Source organism: Lycorma delicatula, chromosome 3 (assembly GCF_047948215.1).
Source record: "Lycorma delicatula isolate Av1 chromosome 3, ASM4794821v1, whole genome shotgun sequence".
Taxonomy (NCBI): domain Eukaryota; kingdom Metazoa; phylum Arthropoda; class Insecta; order Hemiptera; family Fulgoridae; genus Lycorma; species Lycorma delicatula.
Genome location: NC_134457.1, coordinates 215956156 through 215980921, shown reverse-complemented (window position 1 = coordinate 215980921; position 24766 = coordinate 215956156). Strand labels below are relative to the sequence as shown.

The following is a 24766-nucleotide window of genomic DNA, read 5'->3' as shown; positions in this document are numbered from 1 at the left end:
ATTCTAACGTAGAATGCTAGTACTACTTAACTCTCCGGTGAGCGGTAGTACCCACTAGATCGCAGCACCGGACGGCTCGACGTGGAACGGAACAGACATTAAGTAATACATTTAAAGATTTATTTATTTTTACAACTATACTCAAAATGTCTGTCCCGTTCAGTAATGCACGCGGCTTTAGAGATGATACGCTCGCCAAAAAATTCGCGCAAGAAATGCACCGTTTCATTAGATGTTTGATATGTGGCACTGACCTGCTGGAACCGACAATCTCGTTAATCATCTTCAAGAAGCGCAATAAACTGTGTAACGACGTCTCTGTACGCAAAACTGTTCGCTGTAGTTTCAAAGAAAAGTGGCCCGCTATTCGACGACGCAATATGGCACACCACGCACCCATTTTTTGAGAGTATAAGGGGGGGAGAGTAACACATGTGGATTTTCAGTCGATCAAATGACCGAAGTTATGTACAGCACACTACGCGCTTTTCGTTCTCCGGCTTTTTAAATTCCTGAATACTTCGAACACGATATGCACGAAAATGTAACCGCTTCATCGATCTCTGAGCGCTCCAAATAAAATCTGAGGATCCGCTGACAGTCTCCTCAAGCTTTTTGAAGGTGAATGTTGCATCACGTTCTTAATTTCAGCAGGTTTAGCATCAGCCAAAACGCCGGTCTCCCGGTTCTCTCGTCTGCAACTGATCGGCATTCTTTGAAACGGGCGATTATTCCGGTTACGGTCGAATTGTTAGGCGCTGCTACATCTGGATATTTCCCACGAAATTCATCTACGACACGTGCATAAGAACGACTGGAAAAATAATATTCAGTAATGAAAACTCGTTGTTCTTGGGAAAATTACACGTTTACCGATCGATAAACAAAGCACTACTGAATGCGTCTTATGATCAATTCACATCACAACGGCGTCTTGGTTTGTTGTTATTAATATCCATGGCAATCTGAAGTAATACCTTACGGTACTTTTCTGGAGGCTAAACAGAATAAGAAAAAATACCCAAGGTACTGTCTTGCGGTAGCCGGTGGAACGTTTTCAACTATACTGTTATTTTGATGCGCACGACTTCTGAAACTCTCTGTAACAGTAATTGGTCAACACGATATAACAATTAAAGGAGTATTTATGTAATAAATACATAATTATTTCTATGTAAAACCTATTTTTACATAAAAACTGATGGATTGAAATTAAAAAAAATTAAAATAATTTTCTTAGTATTTAGAAAAATGCTGTTACGTTTAATTTTAAATAAATGATTTCGTAGATATGAATTTGTTGTTGGCAACCATTTTCAAATGTCAGTTGTTTTTTTTATGTGTGTTTATTTATTTTTGTTTGTTTAAGGGGAGCAGCTTATGACTAACTTTGTTGCCTTGGGCAGCTTATATTCCTCGCTCAACATTCTACATTATCGAATCAACAGTCCATGTTTCCTCATCGATACCGTTGCGATGTGCCTTTGAATTTCGCATTTTAAGTCCTGCGCGTAAATGCTGAACAGCCGGTGTTTGTGAAACTAAGTCACCATCGAATAATCCGAAAAATAGGGATAACAGGTTTAGATCTCAAACCTCCTACGTCTTCTATCGATTAGCTCTAAATATTATAGGGAAATTGTTGCGATCGGCCAAAACATTTTTCAACCTGCTAATCTTGTAATCAAATTAATCAAGAAAAAGATCGACCGCTACATTTTCAGTATTATCATAGGTTACTTATACTGTGTCAAGTTATGTATTATGAATTAGTTTTTTTAGCATCAGTTGAATTATGAATTAGTGTTTAGCATTCAATTAAACAAACTGAACTTTGTCGGTATGGACTTCCGAGATAATACGCGCCGTGGAAGAAAATTATCGGTCGAGATAATTAAAAAACGTTTATATCGAATACCTTTGTGTTAAAATTAACAAAGAAGATATTGAAATAAAGCTTTCAGTGTTCGTCACCGAAGCGAAGGAGCTTGCTGTGGTAGGAATCTACAATGAGATGACTGTTTTAGTAAGAATTTTCTTCTCGTTTAAAAAAAAATTGAGTTTTTCCTTTTTTGTCGTAATGCTATATAGACCTAACTCGAGTTATCGAATTTTCGTTTCTCGCTTTGATAATTTTTTTATATTTTATATTACCTTCAAAAAAGGATAAATATAATTACCCTACGAAATAATAAATAGGATAAAGTTATCGCTGACAGTTTTCCGCTTAATTTGTACTTATTTTAATATTCGCTAAACTAAAAACTATTAAATATTTTTGTTAATAATCAAAAGAGAAACAACCCAAACGGTGAATTATTTTTTCCGTTGGACCTTTAATAAAGGTTTCATTTAGTTCTTTCCGGTCTTGAAAGTTATTTTCCAAATGGAATACAAGTCATATCGAAACTTTTTCTTTCTTTCTTTTCCAGTTTAGCCTCCGGTAATTACCGTTCAGATAATACTTCAGAGTATGAATGAGGCTATGTATGAATGTAAATGAAGTGTAGTCTTGTACAGTGTCAGTTCGACCATTCCTGAGATGTGCGGTTAATTAAAACCCAACCACCACCAAAGAACACCCGTATCCACGATCTAGTATTCAAATCTGTGTAAAAATAACTGAGTTTACTAGGACTTGAACGCTGGAACTCTCGACTTCCAAATCAGGTTATTTGGGAAGACGCTTTCACCTCTAGACTAACTCGGTGGCTTAAGCGATATCGAAACTATCAAAAATTATTCACACGATAGGATAAACCGATATTTAAGCGAATCGTTTAATTTGTCATGCTGAATGCGATTTATCGTTTAACAATTTATTTATTTTCTAAGTAATGCAGTCTTCGGTTACGTGTTCAGTAGTAGATGTTAAAATAATTTATTAGACCAAATTAAAATTTAATTACATCTCGGTTCATTGATCTTCATCTGACCTTTCTGTTACGGAAGTGTGTATCTCTTAATATCAAATATATGCTGAATAAATATTTAAAAGGAAATTACACCGATTTACTTTTAAAAACTCCATATCTAAATAATGTATTTTAAACGGTTTGTTTTCAAGGTAAAAATATTCGATGTACGAAAATCATTATAAGCTCTTATAATGTACGTGTAATTTAAAGTACGTGTAGTCCCGTTGCGCAGATTGCATGTCGGAAGCAATCGAACGTTGGTGTGTGAATCTTTTTTTAAATTCAGTTTGATACGTATTAAATTCTTAACATTTAAAATCGTTTATTGCTCTTGTAATTTTATTTATTCCCTCGGTAAATATATTAACTTCTACGCATAAGGAATGTCTTTTAGGTAGACATTAGTTCGTAGAAAAAAATCTCCTTGGTCAAAAGAGTTTTTAAAAATAATTTAATTATTACAGTCGGAATTATTCGATTATTTTTCCACGAGATTTTATCAGTTACCCGGAGAGAATCGTTAATTTAAATTTGAAGAAAAATATTTGATGTGAAAATTATTTCATAAAAAAACTTGTTGCAAATAAGGGGAGGAATCTTTATGAAATTTCAAAAGAAATTCCACGAAAGTATTTTAGAATTTACTTAAATTTTTATCGCTTGAAATGCCCAAACTGGTCAACAGTTTGATCAGAAATAGGATAACACAACTTACGAAATTAAAGAGAAAATTTTATATTTCGTTTTTATTAAAAAAATAAATGCCAAAAAAAGTCCGGGTATAATCCTGAGCGATTAAATGTTAACAAAATATTAAACATTTTTAGTAAAATAATAATATAATATTATAACAGAAGTAATAATAATAATAATAGTAAATATTTTTAGTAAAATTATAACAGGCGACTAAGATTTCAATTAAATGAATAAAATACGTTAATTAAAAACCGTATTAATTAAATTACATACAAATTGACATAAAGAACTGATGCGGTTAAGGGCACAATCAAAATAATGGGTTATTTTTTTATATAAAATGCGAAGATGGACGTAAAACCGATTTTAAAAATTTAACTTTAATTTTATATTTAAAGTTCATAGATTGCACTCGCTACGAAAAATTATTTCATTACGTTCGCCTGCCCGTTAATATTGTAATATAAAGAAATAAACGTTTTTATTAAATTGCTGACATCTCGCTTGTTCACCAAATTCTACTTGCTGAGTTACCAAAATAAACATTTTATTATATTCGTGAGACTGTAAAGATACTCTGTATATAAATAAAGATGATAATTTATAGTTCTATAAAATAATACATGCTCTCGGTGAAAGCGCGAATGGTTTTCCAGTCATGACATAATTCTGGATAAATTTGGTCGTAAATAATCTTCAACATTCAGTAAATATTATATAAAATAAGTTTGAAGGGAACATTGACACACAAAACTAAACAAGATATTATCATTATTATATGTGTGTGTGTGTGGGGGGGGGGGGGGGGTGCGCGTGTGTGTGTAATACTTAATGTTATTAAAGTGTAAATGATTTTAGAACGCAAAATATCATCGTGAGGTACATCATTTTTTTAATCAATTAATTAATAGCCAATAAAGGATAATAACATGAAATAACATGCTAAATAAAAAAAAAAAATAGAAAATTTGGTTGAGCTGCTTTATACGCGTCTATCCCATCGACAAGGTTTTATTATTATTAATGAGTTACGGAAGTTTATTTTATTTCTTTATTTATCATCGCATAAATATTTATAACTTTAGCACAAGGCTGGATAAACAGGCGATTTTCCACATCAGATAATAATAGATATTAATGGAATCAAAACAATCGAAGAAAATATATATGCATAGAAGAATACTTCATTCTATATACGATAAAACATACGTCGTATTTATAAAATGTACATAATTAAGCTGCAGTAAACAATTGCTGGTGTGAATTTTATTAGATAAAAGAAAGACAAAACAATGAAATTAATAAATAATAAGATGACTTTTATTTGAAAAAAAGTAGCAATAATAATCTCTTCAATTACTGTTGAAGAGATAAGCTTTTTTTAACATTTTTTTTTTGTAATAAACAGACACTTATCAACGTTGTAAGTAGAGTTTCTCGAGTTTGAATATTTTGATCGGGGGTGGGAATTTGGGGCACGTTATAAAACTTTAGTGGAAATTGTTATTTAGATACAGACCCGTATGCAGCGGAATTTTTTTAATTAGCTTAATTTATGAGCAGGAACTTTGAAATGATTCGTGTATTGAGCAGTATTAAAACTGTATCGCCCAACAAAACAATAATGAAATAATGCCGTATTTAAAAATGTTATTATCTAATTTTGAAGTAAAAACTTAATAAACAATATCCGTTACTAAGAAAAATTAACTATTAAAGTAGTAAAAAATATGTATAAAATGCTATTAATTGAGGAGGAAATATAAAGCACTTCCACCAAAAATGAAAACCAATAGCAGACGTACTAAAATTTAGATAACATTTTGATCAAATTTTCAAAACACTTTGGATGCAGTAGTTTGAATCTGCAGAGGAATGCCGTCTTATATTCACAATCAAGGGGAATGCGATACTTTTGTGTTAGAAGAAACTCAAACCGTAATAATATACGGGTAGACGACAGGCTTTTCTTTTCTTTTTACTGTTTAGCCTCGGGTAATTACCTTTCAGGTAATACTAGAGGAAGTATTACCTGATTGGATTTCGACCAATCCTGAGATGTGTGGTTACTTGAAACCCAACCACCAAAGAACACAGGTATCCACGATCTAGTATTCAAATCCGTATAAAAGTAACTGAATTTACTAGGAGTTGAACGCTGGAACTCTCCACATCCAAATCAGCTGATTTTGGAAGACGCGTTCACCACTAGACCAACCCGGTGGGTTAGACGGATAGACAAGCTGTGCATAAATAAAGCTAACATTTGTAAATACTTGTAGTTCACCGAGCTACCTAATCGATTATTCGAAAATCACTTACTCAAATTTTTATTCAAAAGTCTTTGCTTTTTTTTTTTTGTTAAAAGTCGATCCGTGGCGGAGTGGTAGCGTTTCAGCCTTTTATTCGGAAGATCCCGATTAAGCGTATAACATTTTCTGTACGTTAAAAAATGTTCAGTCCGTATTCCCTCTTAAAAGCTTAACGCTTTTTAAAAAACAAACGAGTGGGAGAAATATTAGTAAAGAGCCTACAAAGGTCAACGAAAAAGCTTGCGTTAGGCTGCAAATACCAGAACAAGTTTACAAAAGATTGTAAAGGAGTTGTTGAAGTTTAAGTATTATCGGTTGAGTTAGATGCGTGGATTTTCTTAAAGATGATTTTGACAGAACAGAGGAATTTTGCGAGCAATGTATTATTCACGTTGAGGTAGATCCTCATTTTTCAAGGTGATTGTTGAATAATGCTTCGTACTGAATAGCCTAGTATAGCGTCTTAGTTGTACTCCTTTTTTTGTTTGATGAAAAATCTCGCGAAATAATGAAGCGATAACTTAATGTTCTTCGAGTTCATGTGTAGTGAAAACCACAAAAAAGGAAGATAGTTTTTCTTCGACAGAAGTATAACAAGCGGTTCGTATATTGGAATGTTAGGAGATGTTATTCCTGAACTATTAAAGAACTCTACGATTGACATCGGCCGTCTCTCTGTGTGATAACAAGATAACAAGATAACTCTCTGTGTGATAGATGTAATTACCTCCTCGCTATGCTCTTTAAGTTTGAGATCGACAAAATCAAGTTTTTCGTGAACGGTTAGATGCCGAGATAAAACTGAATGGCCACCACGTTGTAGCGGTTTGACGTCTTTTGATTTTTCGTTCCGGAAAACGATCAGAGACATGGTACTTTCTTCAAATTTAAATGATAAATATGAAAAAAGTAGGGAATACAGTGGTTAAACGCTACCACGAATGCGTTTAGGCAGAGGGACAAATCTTGAGTAATTATTTTGATGTAAAATATAATATTACGCATATTGTAATAAAAAAAAGTATTTTTTTAAGTAATTGTGAGAGCTAACTCCTACTCGGTATGCCATCGCTAATAAATATAGGCTGTTTGTTCAATTCAATTGTACAGACTTTTAAAAATAATATTTTACTTTTTCGTAGTTTCAGTACAAGTATTCTGATCACAAAACGATCAGAATACTTTTTTATCAGATTTTTCTAAGCATCAGTCGGCGAGTCGTACACTTGGTTTGAAGTCGAGTCGTAAATTAGCCGCTGAGTGTTTGATGTGAAAAAGATAAAAATTAACGTATAAGATGATGCATTCGTTCTTAAAGTGGGCGATAACGCCCCTTTGTGGGCGCTGGAGGCCCACAGAAAGTCGGGGACGTTCAGGCGGTGTAGGAAGGCAATGGCTGATTAAAAAATGGCAAAAATTATGTTTTCTTGATATTTCAAACTAAAATTGAATACCTACTACACTAGTACAAACGATTAAAGGGACACATATATTTTATGGTAAAAAAATTATTGTGTTCCAACTACTTTAACTTGACAACCAAGAGGCTTAGAGAGACGGATAAAAAAGAAATTAAAGTTTGAATATTCTACATCTTATACAGTATACTTCAGATTTCAAAAATCATCAAATTAGAAAAAAATCAGTGAGAAGCAAAGTTTTAAAAATTTGAAAGTTTTTCTTATTCGATCGAGCGCATGGGGGAAACGAAATCTTTTCAGTAAACTGCATTAAAATCATTCCTTTTTTTGTATGACTCTACGGTTTTTCTGAACCGAAATATTCCACTTTAACGAGAAAAGGCTTCTTTTGTCTTTAATGCTACATATCTCTAAATCTAAGCGACGTATTGATACAAATAAATATGGAAATTAATGATTTTGATCTGGTTTTAATGACAAATTGTGAGGTCTTTAATGTAGCGTTACAGTTTTTGGCTTTTTTTCATTTTGTGCCGAAGTATTGAAATCTTTAAAGATCGAGACTGCAACATGTATCACCCGTTCTCACCTTAACCCGAGATAATGTTACAGTCTCAATCATTAAAGATTTCAGTACCTCGGCACAAAATGAACGAATCCCAAAAACTGCAACGCTACATTAAAGACCTCACAATTTGTCATTAAAGCTAGATCAAAGCCGTTTAATTTCCATATTTATTCGTATAGCAATACTTCGCTTAGATCGGGAGATATGTACCATTAACTTTTCTTCTAATAATTACAATTACAATTATTGTTTTTAACAGATTGTAAGTTTAACAATTTTGGGGGCGCTAAAAAATTGTTGATTGTCAATGTGGGGTGTGGGCAAACAAATTTGATAATCAACGAGATGGTGAATTCGAAGACGCAGGAGATGTATTAATTAATAGTTTTGCCGAATTAAAAAAAGGAATTGAAGAAAAATATAAAAGAAGTAGAGCTGCAGTAATTCTATTAAGACGATGTAATGTAGCATACGTAAATAATTATTTATTTTGAATAATAGAGTTTTTTAGAATTTGTGGTTAATAGAACTAATAATAAGTTAGTTAATTATTTTTATTTTTTTCAGAAATAACTTAAATAATCGCATCATTTCTGGTGAATGTTTTTTTTCTAATTTTTTAAAAGTTTAAATTCCTCATATAATTAAGACTAAAGATATAATTAAAATGTTTGGTCGTTGTATTTAGTATTCCTTTAAATAATTTTTTAACGTAGTTCAGTTGTACAAACTAGGAATTTTAATTATATTTCTGGAATTGGTCGTGCAAATGTTGATTTAGATATTTTCCTTTATTTGTACATTCATTTTTGGTCTTTCCGAATAAAAAAAAAAGAATTATTGTTTTGTTCGATTTTTTTTTTATTTAAAGAAAATTTATGGCTAATTACGGATGGAATTCATTCATCCGTAATTCTTGGGCAGGAATTTGAAATAAAATTCTCTAAGGTAATGTTATTTTGAGACGATTAGAAGGAAAACTGCAATCTGCGTCTACTAATTCTACTGTACAAGTTGAGATAAGGTGTCGGCTATTAAGAGTATATATTAATTAATTTACAAAAAAAAAGGCTGCCAGGATCGGCTGGGAATAGTTTCTACCCAAAAAAATAATTTAAAACTCAAACTAATTTTCCAATATGGAATTTTATGTTTATATGGAATCCGTAAGTCGCCTACTTGACGATACCACGACTAATGAGGATGAAATTGGGAGCGGATTTGTAGATTGATAAAATATATTATTTTGAGCAACTATTTCAAAATCCAATAATAAAAGTAAGATTGAAAATAAGTTTTACGTAGTTCTTTAAAGAATCGCTATACATTCATAACTTTGAGCGGTTTTTACCGGGAATAAACCGTAGAAAATATGTTTGATGGTTTTCTTTCAAAATATGTGACTTTTCCCGTAGGAATAAAAAAGTCTTTGCTTACGCGAATATAATTTTTTCAGTTTACTATAAGCATTGCGTAATTCGTATATAAACAAGTCTTACTGTAGTATTTTGTTTAAAATATACAGTCGGTTTTTGAAAGCAACGGTACAGAATACTACATCGGAACGTTACAATTTACCACTTACAAGACCAGGAGCTCATATATTTTGATGAATTTAAACGACTTTTATTCATTTTTTCCTACCTTCTTTATGTTCTATATGTGTTTTTTGTTCTTTACTGATTATTTACAGGTGATTCAGGGAACCAAGATTAGTAGCTTAAGAATTTCGTAAATGTAAGTTCTATGTATTACTAATATCTTAACGCTAACTTTCTATACCTATTGCTCCCCCCCCCCCAAAGCTTTCCATTTGATTTTTGTTTGGCTTATTAGTAATTCTACTCGTTTTGACGAATTTTCAAAAACTCTAACGTTTTTACTACTAATTTCAGAACATTCTTACATACATCGAAAAATAAAATAAAGAGAACAAAATCATATTGAAATTAAACTGAAATCATCCCATTAACGTATAAATTATGCAAAACTTTGTTTTACTCGATACTTTAATTACGTCAAAATCATGTTATACCTGTTTCTAATAAAACCCATCCGACAAGGTAAAGTATTTTAATGATTAGTATGTTAATTTATTTAATAATGTTTTTCTCTTTTATTCAAATTTGACCGATTTGGTATCTATATTACCTATACCGGTGTAGATGTTTTTCTGTAATTTCTTATTGACGTAGGAAAACCTTTTTTGTTATCAAAAAATGCAAATTGAAATTTTAATATAATAATTATATCGTACTTATTTTTATTACGGTTTAAGTTATGCAAGTTTTTTTTCCTTCTACAATTGAAATACAGAAAATCTCTCCGTATTTATGAACATGTATAACTTATTATATATACGTACTAAATATTTTCTCTGTACATTTTTTTTTTTGTTAAATTTCAGGAATATTATATTGATTAAGGGAACAATTATTTTCGGTATTTAGATTATTTATTGTATTTAAAATAAAATTTTTACATTTTACAAAAAAAATCTCATTTGAATAGGCGACCTTTCCTTAAAGTGTTTTTGTAAACTTTTACAGTCTACGTATCACTTGTAACAGCAGATTATTTATGTTCTCGTCTGCACAATTTTGGGTGTCATGTATCGGTATGTTTGTAAAACTGATTTCCAACACCCGCATTTCTTTCTCGCTTCAAACGAGTTTAAAATTTTTGGATTTTTATTTATTCTCGGTTTAGGCAGGGGGAATTTAGCTAGATTTTTATGACCTTTCTGACGTCAAATAAACTCACCGCAGTTAATTTTGAATGGAAAATATTAGCGCGTTAAAAATACATTGTCTGGCCGGGACTCGAACGCAAAACTTTTGAACGATAGACGAAACGCTATCGATCCACCAGGGAAGTCGATATTTTACACAAAACGTAAATTGAAGAAATGTAGAGTGTAGATTTTCGTGGACAACCGGTCAGCCCTCTTAAAATTTAACTACGTAGAAATCGAATTTCTAAACCAACAAAGACAATATTATAATAATTTAATATTCCTTTCGATTGTTTTTTTTAGATGTAACAATTTAACCCTCAAACTCACCTGGGATTTTTAATTTAAGCGTAAATTTAAATTTATAAGATAAGCAGTTTTAATTTATTCTTTTCCACTTAATGAATAGATATGAATCTTTTCAAAAACTCTTGAGTTCTATTGTGAATAACGTACCGTACTCCAATTTCTTGGCCCCGATTAGGAGGAACGCCTTAGTTAAATAATTCGTAAGAAGCTAGGATTACATTTAAAAACGACAATAGAAATTTTTTCTGTTCGGGTCTTAACCTGAATTATCCGATGTTCTTCCAGGTATCAGTTAATATTAAGTATTGGAAAGGAAAATTTTTCAAATTAAAATAAATTTTATATTATCAAATTTTATATATATATATATATATATATATTTTATATGAAAAAAGTTTCACATTTTATTTTTTGGAGAATATATACTCATATATTCTAGTAAAAGTGTAGAGAAGAAAAATTCCCGAAGAAATCCCCGCCGAACGTAAACAGAACCCTTGTTTGAAATTATAAAAAGAAAAGAGGTTAAAGATTTTTTTTAAATCTTCATTATTTGGTTGTTCGCCCATTAATATGAAAATGGAGATTTTTAAATATATACCTTAGATATTATTAACGATTCAAAATGAAAAGAACTTCGAAGAAAATTTGTTCGAAATTTTATTTTCATCCAAAAATATTTTTTGCTGAACCTGTCCTGAGCATGTGTATCAAATAAATTTAGTAGTTACCTAATAAGTAGTAAAAATTATTATTATAAGTATTTAAATGTTCACTAAATCATGGGCGATTAATTTTTTCACTTTAGTTTTTATTTTGTGTGGTAGTGCATTCCATATCGAGATAATGTGAAAAATCCTTCAATTTTGTTGAAACCTGTGTATGAAAGTTTTTACCTGATAACATGAAAATAAAACGCTTCTGTTCTTTGCAATGAACAGGTATTAATTTAGTAATTATATTCCGTAGATAAATAACGCTTGCTGCAAAAAATTATGACTCGCTAGGCTAAAAAATTATAGCACGGTAAAATTTTCTGTTAAATTTGTACTTTTAAAACCGGTTATCTATAAATGAAATGTCTATATTTTAATTTTCATCCGTGGAAAACAAAATTCTGTACTATAGAATTTGATTTAGTTTGTTTATATACGCGTAAGTTGATATCCATCGATATATTGACTTTATTATACGGTAGGTTCTACGTCTAAGCTTTTTTGCTTGCCAAGTAATGGAGTTATCTGAATAAATTTAGCTCTACAGACGAAGTACGATGAAACTATTAGTGATGAATTCAATTTTAACCAAATTTAAGAACTTAAATTTTTTACCCGGTTAATCCGATATATATACATATAATATGATTCGAAGAAAATTATATTTTGCCAGTTCTTTAGAAAAACTTTTTCGTTTTTTTCATTATTTTTATCAAAAGTTTTTTTATGTTAAAAAGTGTATATCGGATAAGCAACAATCTTTTTTTTTATTATTTTAGCCTCAATTCATAATGCTGCAGTGGAGTGTTTGTTGTTTATCTGTAATTCAGTACAGAACACTGTACACTTGTAACTTAGAAAGAATTTTTTTTTTTTAAGTTTTAACGAGACAGTCTTTTTTTATTGTACGAAAATTCAAGTGCTTTAAACACCAAAGTTGCATATATAAACGTAATAATAATACGAAGCACTGAATAGGGAAATTAATATCTATACGTAGAATGAATCGTACTATTAATTCAAATAATTCTGACATGATCGGCCACCGATATGAAATATGTTGGTGATTGGTGACACTCGTTATTTGATTGTGAATTTCAATACGGTTGTTAGAAATACAATATTTATTCAATTTTACTACTTTTTTTAATAAAAAAAATATGAGGACGTCAATCACTCCTAAAATAATAAGTAGTTCGTGCGGAGTTTACTAGAGAAAGTGAAAAGTGAAGTTGCCACGAATTTGAATATATTTCTGCCATAAAAGTGAAACCTCTCTGCCGTCTAGAAGTTATATAATGAACATCATTACTTTCAGATTCAGTTATGTATGGTTGATTTTGCACCTGAAATACTTAACTTTTATGATAGCCGTAAGAAAATAAGGAAGGTTGTGCAAATCAACAAATTATTTTTCTTTTAAAAATAATGCATTGTATACTGTACTTCTTCACTTATTATTGTACGTACCGTAATTTCTAATTAATTGCCCTAATTTTGTTTTGGTAGCACGTTACTAATTTTTCCACGACCGGCTCAAATATAATATATATTTAAATTGTATTGCTTTTCTTCCAGACAATACAAAGCTACTCAGTAAACAGAGCAGATTTGCTTAAGAACAACCCTTGCCAGTCACCAGAATAAAGTTACGTGTGATATTGAAATGAACTCTCTCAACCAGAGCTTGGTTGAGGTGCTTTGCCTTTCCGGTTTGGATCTTACGGCATAATTTAAAGAAGCGTTTCTTATTTTTACCGCCACGAACTTCTTTCTTTTGCTATGTGTCTCATCTTTAATTAAATTCTTAGATAATTTTTATTTGTACCTAATTTGAAATTCTTTGCAAAATTCGATAGTTATTTTAATAAACTTATAATGTATTCTGTGCTTTTTAATTTTAATGCTGTAATAATTTCCCCTTCTTTTCGCCCGTTAAAACCCAAAAAATAATGAAATATCTTTCTTTAACAGTTTATTCTCTGTTTATTTGTCTTGCTAGTAGTTTCGTGAACAGTGGACCTCGCTTCTGAAATAAAATTAAAAATAACCTTGATTAAACTAGATTTACCGGAATTTTTCGAACTTGATTAATTGTAGAAGGTTTAACCGGCGCAGAAAACAATTTCATTATAAGAAAAATATCTACAGCACTATTTCCGGGAACACCGAAGACCACTAATCGATAACTGTTTAAGAAGTACTTCCATCATACCTCGTGATGCTTTTTGTATTTCTATTTTTTAAACTACATTATATGAAATAACGCATAACAGAGCTAGTATTTACGTAGTATTATGAACTTACTAATAAGATGTAACATTTGAAGCTCTTTTTTATGTAATTATTAAGCATAAAGAGTAAAATATTAAAACTGAAGTATCTAACGCTTTGCCGCTGACAGACAGATTGAATATGAGTGACGTGTCAGTAGTAGCGCGTGAGGTGGCGTATTGCTGGCTTGGCGTTTAATAGCTTCCTCTCCATCGCCTCATATCGCATCCCATATCTAAGAAGAATAGCCGACATTTTAAAATACACTTTTTTTGCTTGATCGGTTTTTTCTGCCGTAAAACACTACACTAAAAAGAAATATTTAAAAAAAATTTCATTCTAATTCAAAATCTATGGTTGAGCAGGTTTATTTTTATATGTAAAGGCAAACCTTATTTAGTTACAATCTTTTACTTTTGATATTTTTCTTACTTCATACAAGTAAAATAAAAAAAAAAATATTGACAAATATAAACACGAAAAATGTTTCTATTAGCTAAACGGTTTTTTAAAATCAGATTCCTGAAACATCTTTTCTTGTCTTAGACTTAGAATTTTTTTATATTCGAGTACTTTATATAAGATTTTTGTTTAAATGATTTGATGAACTGCAGCCGGTCGATAGTTTTTTCCTTTCATACCGCATTTGCTTTACAAATTGTATTCGTTAAAATGATAATATTGAATACTGCAGAAATTAATTAGTTGATATTTCATTTTTGTTATCGTAATATAATAGCAGTCTTTGATAATAGAATAATTGCGGCACAATTTGCATGTAGTTTAAATCGTCGGAGAGGGGATATTATTTAACAAGTGGAGGGGTTAAGAAGGAGCATATTAATACGGGTTTGTTAAAAAAAGACGGATGAACCGGACGTATACGGGTGTGAGCGAGCGAGCGAGAGAATTTATTGGAGAGGGGAACGGCGTAGGGAGTAAATACTTGATACCGAGTTGGAATGTTGTTTGAGACTTCTGGTATACTGTCAGTCTGAGTCTGTCAGACTTGCTTTCTAGTTATAGTTATGCGGTGTACTTTTTAGTCAGCGTGTTAATGTAATTTTACACTATTCATGTTTTTATTGTTATTCTAAATAAAAGTGCCTTTTAGTTTTGATTTTAACACCGTTTTACGAAATATTAAGATCGTTCGTCCGATTCACAATATAATAAAATAGTATCTTTTTTAAGTGAACAATGTTTGTTAATTAGATGTTTAATTGTACACATCATTTTACGAGTGACCTTTTGTGGCAGCTCAACATTCTTACATTCAGTTTTTGGTAAATATTATTTAATAATATTTTTTATTCGCGTTTGCATATGTATTTTTTTTTTATTATTATTAAAATTTTGTCCTATATAATCTAGTTACGGGATTCATATTTTATCACGGGTATCAATCTAATCGTTAGGTATTTCCGCCCTTTATTGTGAAAGGGTGTATTTAATTTTATTTTTTTACCATTTTAACTGTAGTTGCTTTAATTTTCGTGTATAAATAAAAAAAAGTTGTTTTAATTCATAGTTATATGATTTATATTTATGATTAACATGAAAAAAAAAAATGTTTTGTTAATTATTAATTTTTTTTTCCAGCAGTATTCACATAATTTATATAATTTGTTTTTAATCTAAAAGAACAAAAACAAGTTTTACAAATGTAATTGAACTTCTAGAATGTATAAACTATTTTTCGAACGATCTTTGACAGAAAAAACAACAATTTTGATTTAAAAATTTGAGGCTCTTGCTTCCTGTGGGTGATTTTTTTTTAACAACTTCATAAAAGATGATGTTTTCAAATCGACAATATATATTCTTTTCATTTATTTAAGCTTTACTTTTCAATAAATTGATTTAGTATTTTTTGTGAGGAACTTTCTCTTACGATCACGTAGTAAGTTTTTCAAACGAATGGAAAATTTTTAAATACAAAGTAGTCTGCTTTTTTCTTCATTATTTCTTAATATTGTATTGTTATAGTGTAATTATATATAACCTGATGGCATTCTGATATTCAAAATAATTTGACGGTCCTAAAATTAAAAAAAAATGTTAATACCAGTTTTAAAAAAAAAAAATTATGCCGTTTCTGTGCTGTTCATTTTTTAATTTTTATAAAGAGGTTGATCATTTTTTTTAGAGTTTCTTTTGAGCAGCTTGTTTTCGCTGAATTTTTGTAGCTCTTCGCATTTTAAATGAAAATCTATCGGTTCTTATTTAAATTAATTTTGAAATTTGTGCCAAACTAAGGATTAGTAAGGTAGTAAGAGTTGCGGTTTTTTTGCTAATTTGATGCTTAGTTCGTTGAAATTTAAAGGGCTGAAAAAGTATTTTCTAATTTTTGAAATATTTTTAATTAAGTTTACTAAATAATAAAAAAACATTGTTTCTATAAACGTTATAGAATCTCTAGTGTAAATCTAATTTTAAAACGATCTATTTGAAAGAAAAAGAATAGTCGATTTTAGATGGGTCGTTCTGCTTATTCCGTTTATTATTGACAGATTTAAGGAAGGTTTTACCTTAAGATTTTACCTGTTTTCTTCGGAGTATTATTTTTTCTTAATTTGATAACGAAAAATGTAATTTATTGTTTTAATAATATGATTTACAGTAAAAAAGAAATCTTTTTTTATTAAATTGGGCATGTAGTTATAATTAATTGAAATTTTTAATTCTTTTTTCCTTCTGAGTTCATTATCATTTAAATTAAAAAAAGAAACATTTAAAGTTCGTAACATCCTGTTATGATAATCGTGAAGTTCAGTATATTTTATGAAAATGTGAAAAAAAGGCTGAGATAACTTGTTTACCTTTTTGCAATTAGTTTACAACGTAATATTTTTTTATTATATTTCGTTATTGAATATAAAAAAAGGTATTATGCACTTGCATATTACATTACATATACACTTGTATGAATGTTTGATCTGGTCTAATAATTACGTCATTGTAAACAATTACACATTGCACGTTATGTTGTGTTTCCAGTATTAGTTAACTCTTTCTCAGATTGTTTTATATATATATATATTAATTTTTTAAAAATAATTTCCGATTTAATTACTTTTCCTTTAATTAGTGTGAATTCTATGTATGAATTGTAGGTGCTTATCCAAAAAGTTTTGTTTTGAAGTTTATTTATAATTTTATAATTTACCCTATCTTCTGGTGTTTTTCCCGATTATTTTTGAACGTATACATTTCATAAAAAATCAAAGTTTTTTAATTGCGAATTTTATTTTTTTGCTGAAAGGTGGGTCATGATTAAAAATATTATGTAGGGGAGCAGTTTAACTTAACGTATACAAAACTCGTGGCCTATATATTCATTTCAAGGAAGAAACCGGTGGGTAGGAAATCACTTATTTCCTCGTTTTCCTTTTTAGTAAATTTGGCCTGAAGGGCTTGTTATTCTTGCAAAAGGCAATGCCATTTACAGAAGTGACTTTTGTCTCCTGTTAGGTCGGCTAAAACTATTTGGTTATAAAACCAAGTAGAAGGAAAGAAGGATCGTATTATCCTTTCTTTAACACTTTTAAAAAGAAGGATTGTACGATTTATAGATTTTTTTTTACAAAGTAAAATGATTATTTTCTTATTTCTTACCCTGTTTGTTACTGGTTATTTCTTTTACAATAATATTAAAAAAAAACATTGTCCAGGGCATAAAAATTTTGATTTTTTTAAAAACATTTAAAAAAAAAAAAAAATTAAATTGTACAATTTATGGAAACGCGTTAATAGTTTCACCTGTTGCAGGTGAAGCGTATGAGGGGCCCAAGACAGAGGATATCGTCCACTATTATGTTGTAGTTAAAGCACGATATATCTGAGTCCCTCACTTCGACAATTCCACACATCCTAATTGTTATAGACTTAACTAGCATTACTCAGGTAGCCCCGTGGTGAATTTATAGGATTTATATTTTAGTTTTTATTTGCGGTTTTTTCTATAGCTTTTATTTACATAATATTTTTAAGGTAAAACCTTATTCTACGTATTTAAACGATACAGGCAAGCGGTTAAACCTAGTATATCTGTCTACGTCCGTACCTGTTGTGTGTGGAATAATAAAAAATATCAACCTGTCATTTTTAAAGTCTGTTATTTTTACACGAATTTAAATAGATCGTGGATACCGGTGTTCTTTGGTGGTTGGGTTTCAGTTAACTACACATCTCAGGAGCGGTCGAACTGAAGCTGTACAAGAGTACACTTCATTTACAATCATACGTATCATCCTCTTTCATCCTCTGAAGTATTATCCGAACGGTAATTACCGGAGGCTAAACAGGAAAAAGAAAGAAAGAACCTTTATAATTTAGGTGTAAACAGATACGAGGCGAACCGGGTAGATTAGAACTCGAACGGGGTTCATACGTACAACCTTCATGTTTTACAAAAACGATAAGGACACTACGCCTGCGAATCAAAACCTCAGTCGGTTGATCCATCTACGCATTAGCAACTAACAGCCGTCTGTGAAATCAGAACCGTCGGTCAGATTTCATTTACAGATGTACAATCGAATAATCACCGAATTTAGTCTCATGCACAGCTTTAGCCTCTGAGTTGGCCCGATCTTCTTTAGTATAAGAAATTAATTTGTTCCTCTTCAAATACTCCGGTGTATTCTACTTGAAATTTTGTTCTCTTCGTTCATTTTTTATCTAATTTTGAGCAAAATTTATAAAAATTATCGCTTGCAAAACCAAACGAATCGGAATGGATTGAACGATGTAGTCCGTGAAAAATTTACATTTATTATAGAACAAAAAAAAATCAGGACATTACAGATAGTTTGCAGTTATTTTATTCCTGATTAAAAAAAAAAATCTAATCAAAAAATAATTTCCGGGAATTAAATGTACTGTTTTGCCTTGTTATATTGGAAATAATCGCATTTCAATTTCGAGTGAGTTGTATGAGTCAGTAAAAGATAATTTTTTAAAAGTGGAAAATTTTGTTTTTGCAAAAGGTGAAACTTTAAATAAAGTATTGTAATACTTTTCTTATCTTTCTCCCATCTCATTTTTTTAAATATTTTAATCTTGTTAACACTTCTACTTGTGTATGAAGAACTTATTGACACATGACATTTTAAATAATTATATTCTTGTTTATTTATCGATAATCATTTAAGTTTATTATCGTTATTTATTAATCAAACATTCAAACTATCTATCTTTGCATCAGATTAACTTAATATATTCCAGGTTTACTCTACCTTCAATAAATCATTATATGTTGTTAACCTTGTGTTAATGACCGAAGCTTATTGACCTAGTCTAACAGCTTTACAGAAGCCTGCTGGGCGCAAATAAATATTGTTTATTACTCAATCTCTTCGTTATTTATTTTAGGTAAAGCTACTTATAAAATATTTGAAATACTTAAGAAAACAGATAAGCCTTTACTAACCTTTACTAGGATTTGTACTTACGACTTCGAAAGTCACCCGTTAAATAACCGATTAGCGACGAGTTAACCGCTAGATCAGCCCGGTGGGCTGACTGCATGTTCATACATGCAATTTTTTTATGTAATCAATATTCACCAGATTTCGTGAAAAAAAACTGATAAATTTACTTTTTTATTTATTGATTTCTTAACTTTGATTGATATTTTAATAGTGTAGTACAGATATGTTACGGTTAACTATAGAAGCCGTAAACTCCTGAATAATATTTTTCATTATAAATTCTTTTAACAGTTTATAGTATTCATAACAATTTTTTTACATATTTATCGGTACGGTTTTAACAAGATTTATGAAAGTAATTATGTGTTTAGTGTAACGTAGTGTTTTCAAAGTAAAATTTAGTTCAATATTTTTTTAACGTACAGTAAGGATTAAATATTCTTATTGGTTACACTTAATAATTTTACCTTTTTTTCCTGTTTAGCCTCCTGTAATTACCGTTCAGATAATACTTCAGAGGATGATATGTATGAGTGTAAATGAAGCGTAGTCTTGTACAGTATCAGTTCGACCATTCCTGAGATGGGTGGTTAAGTGAAACCCAATCACCGAACAACACCGGTATCCACGATCTAGTATTCAAATCCGTATAAAATAACTGCTCTTACTAGGACTTGAACGGTGGAACTCTCGACTTCCAAATCAGCTGATTTGGAAAGATGCGTTCACCATTCGATCAACCCGGTGGTAATAATTTTACCTGGATTAATTATTTCTTCAAACATTCAGGTTAATGCTAAACGATAATATTTTTTACTCGCTAGTTAAATAGGTCATTATACCCAGTTAATTAATTATCCAGTCTACTGGGTTATGAATCTTCATAATTTTTAATATACCTAATCACGTTTATATGAATTCATGACCGGATATTGATTTGCCTTAGGTTCAGGAAAAATATTTTTATAGCGTCTCGTAGTATTTTACGTCTTCTTTTTTATTTATCTTGCCGATTGTTTTGTAACTAAGGAAGAATTACTGTCGGTTAAAAAATTTATACCCTCTTCCGGATTTTTGTATTTCAATATTTAATGGTATCTCAGTTTTCCGTTTGTTGTAAATCGTGCTTAAAAAATTTTATCTCCGCAGCCCTCTGCGGAGCTGCCGTTCGCACGTGCTTGCACGAGTGGGCGGTAGCGATGAGGCTCGGGGACTGTCGCACCCCCGAGCGGAAAACATCGAGTCTCGGCGGGGATGCCCCACTGGGGGGTGTTCCCGTTAGAGGCATCGGCATAAAGACCGAGTCCAGGCTCCCGAAGCGGGGACCCAGAGGCGGCATAGCCGGGCCTATTGGAGCCTACTCTGGAGGTTTGAGGCGGGCGCAAAGTGAGGTCAGACCGGCGGGCCGAGACGTGGTGGCCCGTTAGAGTAAAGTACACTCCTCTTGGCTGTGTAATATGTCGCTGCAGGATCCGGCTCGGGGGAGAAGAAAAAGAAAAAATGTTTTGTCTATTTCGTTAAATTTTTACTATAAAGTTTCGTTTGTTCTCATCTTAAAACGAAAATATTCATCTCAAAAATGCTAAAATACTAGGTTATAGAGGTTTTTATTTATATATTCGTGTCGGCGTTTATGTATCTATTTTACAAAGGAATGCTTTACTTAAAGTAATTAAACTTGATGTAACTTGGGTTTTTGGGGCCTTATTATTTGATTTTTGTTTGAATCTGTTGAAGAGCTATTAAAGTGGTTCTAAATAAATATTTTAAAAGGGAAATCATTCGTTCATTATTTAACAAGGATTTAAAATGTATTTTAAAAATAATTTTATCGGTGTCGATTTTTAAAAAAATAAATTAAACACTACGATACAATATTATTACTAATATTTTTTGTATTCGATTTATTATTATCATCCGATGAATAATAGTTTTCTTTATATAGGAGAGGTACTGTCCTAACGGAAAAAAATAACAATGTTTAAGTTTCCACCGGAAAATACGATGCGGTCGAATAGGGACGCAGTGAATGTCCGTCCCGTGTAATGGATATCGCTTGCTTTTTTTATCAAACCGGAAAGACAGCAGCAGCTTCCTGATCTGATCGGTTGTAGGGAATAAACAGTAGCCTATAATATTTTGTTTTTGTTATCGGTTGTGGTTTGTGTCGTACAAAAAGAGATAATAGAGAGAGATTTGATTTTGTTTATTTTACCGCCTGGACAGTTTAAAATCCTGGCAGCTAAAGAATAGGAAAAAAATATAAAATAATAATACCCGGTATAATCCTGAGAAAAAATTAAACTAGAAATAAATAAATAAAAGGAAAGATCTCATCAAAAAAAAAAAAAAGTAAAAAAAATTAGATCTTTCCTTTTATTTATTTATTTCTAGTTTAATTTTTTTCTCTGGATTATCGGATATTATTATTTTATATTTTTTTAGGTCGATTTATCTACAAACTGACATTTTCAAAGTTGGGTTGTTTTTTATTGCATCTCGCAACGTTTTTGACTTACATTTAAGCGTTATACTATGAGTTACAAGAACTAATTAGTGAGATTCTATAGGTTTTCGTTAAAGAAAATTCAATTTTGTTAAAAATTTCAAATATCAGTAATGTACGGAACCGCCACTATTTTTAATTTCCAAGTCGGCTAACGTAAAATTTTTTCATAGTAAATTGTCAGTCACGTCGATGTATTTGCTTTTTAAGCTGTTTTGTAAGGAATAATCAATGAAGTAATAAATAATTGTTAACCAAGTAAACAATTAATAACAATGAAGTATAATTTTTTCGTTTTACGTTCCTGTTCTTTTAAACAATATTGTTAATGAAATTAGGTATAACGGTAAATTGCACCTTTTACAACCTGATAATTCTCTAAACCTAGATCTGAAGGCAAGGATAAAAGTTTCAATTAATGAAACATATGTAATAAACGAATTTATCATCGGCTAACGGCCGTAGGAATCGATACCGTTTAAAATTTATTAATAAAAAAATATAATGCCGCTGAATTCATTTTAATTTTTAATTTTATTTCTTTTAATTTTGTAATACTTTCTGTTTTAAAATTAAATTAATTTACAGAAAATCAGTAAAAACCAACAGAAAATTTCATTAAAATGTAGTCTGTGATAAACTCTTGCATTTTTTTAGGTTAATGTGTATATCCATTTGCTCGAGATACGGATTACGAAATTTATTTGAAGGGTTTTAGCTAATTCTAAAACTATGTAGCCGACTTAAAAAAATAAGTTTCAAGAATTTTATTGAGGGTTTTATTTTTTCCATTAAAACCCTCACAATCGCAAATTTTTTCAGGGATTTTCAAGGCAAATTTTTTTTAGTCATCTATTTTTGTTCAAAAAACTTCATCGAAGCGGAAATATGGGCAACCTACAAAAGAGACTGCTCGTAAGAAAAAAGCGTTTTTTTTTTTTTAAACAAAACGTTCAAAATTATTTAAAGATTAAAGAGAAAGGATGGGTAGGATTCGGCGTCAAGAGTCTCTATCAGGAGTCTGATATCATACATGAACTTGAACAAAGATTATTTAATTGCTGCAGTTCATGAACTAAGTTGTCAAAAGAAATATGCAGTCTGAAAGGGAACGTTAACATGATATTTGATCCTCAAGCGCCTTTTAAATGAATGTTCGTTCTGTAACTCAAATCATTATTTATACCAGTGTAAGGAGGTTTTAAATTTGTCCATTGATGGTCGTAAAGCCTTTTTGGAAAATAATTTAATTTCTTGCTCAAATTGTCTGCGTAAAGGCCATTCTACTAATCAATGTTATTCAAAAAATCGATATAAGATTTGCGCTCAGAAACAAAATACACTCATCCATATAAACAGATTTATTGATTCTAAAGTAATAATTCTGTAATTAATTCTTATTGTTTATCTAAAAATGAGTCGCAGAGGAATTTCATTGAATCGTATCACGTGTCGGCAATATAATGAAGAAAAACAATCGAAGGAAAGTTAAAAGAACATGTTTCATGCTATTCTGGGCATCAATAAATCGAGATTAAACAACAAAGGTCGAACTTCGAAAGACATTTTGTTCACTACCTTGAGTATCGATCAAACTATTTTAAATAATAAACAATATTCTAAGAATAAACAAGATCATTCAAATATCAATGATAATCATCTGTCGCAGCGAGGTAACACTATTTATCAAAATAGATGACGTAAGTTATCCCATGAGAATTTCCTCAATCGAAGCCTAAACATATACATTATCTGAAAAGGGAAGACTCTTTTATAACCCCTAAAAAACAACGATTTTACTTTACAAAAAAACCTACGGATGCCAACAAATCTTACCATTAATATAAATTTAAATGCATTACCTTACTCGCAAGAAAAACAGAATCCTGATTATCAAAATAGCATTAAAGGTACAAACAATAATAATACTGATAGTAACAATAAACGTAATCCTTATCAAGAATTAAGGCCACAATCAAAACATTCCAAAGATCAGAGCTACATCGGTTCTGATGATGTACTACCGCAACTATACTGTACTATCACTAATGATCACTACCGCAAACAAATTCTTTCAATCTCATCCAATTATGATTCGTCATGGCGGGCAGAGGTCTAAGACCTGAGCATAAACTGTTTATCACCACTCTCTCATGATTAAGTTTATTATTTGCATATTTATTTTACAATTTCATACTTAGCTTTTTATTAACGTTATCATAATTTTTATAATATCATTTAATTATTTAATTTACATTAATGAAGCCATTAATTAAACAAACAAGTTTAATAAGCCCCTCAATAACGAAGATTGGAACGTTTATTCGTAATTATAATCCTATACAAGGTGACATTGCCACTTTACGGATTAAATTAAGGCATCGTCTTGATTTTGATGTCACCGATTCATATTTATGATTAAGAATTAATTCGTTGAATATTTGATTTATATTTATCAATGTATTATTCATTACAATAAAAAAGGTGTTAAACATAAACCTCAAGAACAATATCACACCTTTTTTCATCGATTCATTAATGAATGTATTTGCAATGAAATTACTGAAAAAAAAAAGATTCACATCCAGTAATGAGTGACTGTTTAAGAGCGTCAATATGAAAAATTGCGAAACGAAAGAGCCGTTGAGAGAATGCGTCAAATATCGAGCAATCTAAGGCACGTATTCAGTATAGAAATATTTCGATCTACTCCCTAGATCGGAGTTTATTAATATAATTTTTTTTTTAGATTATTTTGGTGATTATTCAGAGCCACTGTAGGGACCTCCTCTATTTTAAAAAAAAAAGGTTTATCCATTTTGCTACATTTACCAAATTTCCCCGGAAAAACAAACAAAATATAAAGATGAGTCAAAA

At 30.5% G+C, this 24766-nt stretch overlaps 2 protein-coding genes across 2 annotated transcripts in view; both read left to right on the top strand.

Moving 5' to 3' along the window:
* The window catches only part of LOC142321308 (uncharacterized), a 283695-nt gene that overhangs the window by 157510 nt on the left and 101419 nt on the right, over window positions 1-24766 (top strand). The window lies entirely within an intron of this gene.
* LOC142322425 (uncharacterized) overlaps window positions 14855-24766 on the top strand; it is a 64770-nt gene continuing 54858 nt past the window's right edge. The window contains exon 1 of the mRNA XM_075361494.1: window positions 14855-15234. The gene's annotated coding sequence lies outside the window, so the exon portion shown is untranslated. The remainder of the gene's footprint in view (window positions 15235-24766) is intronic.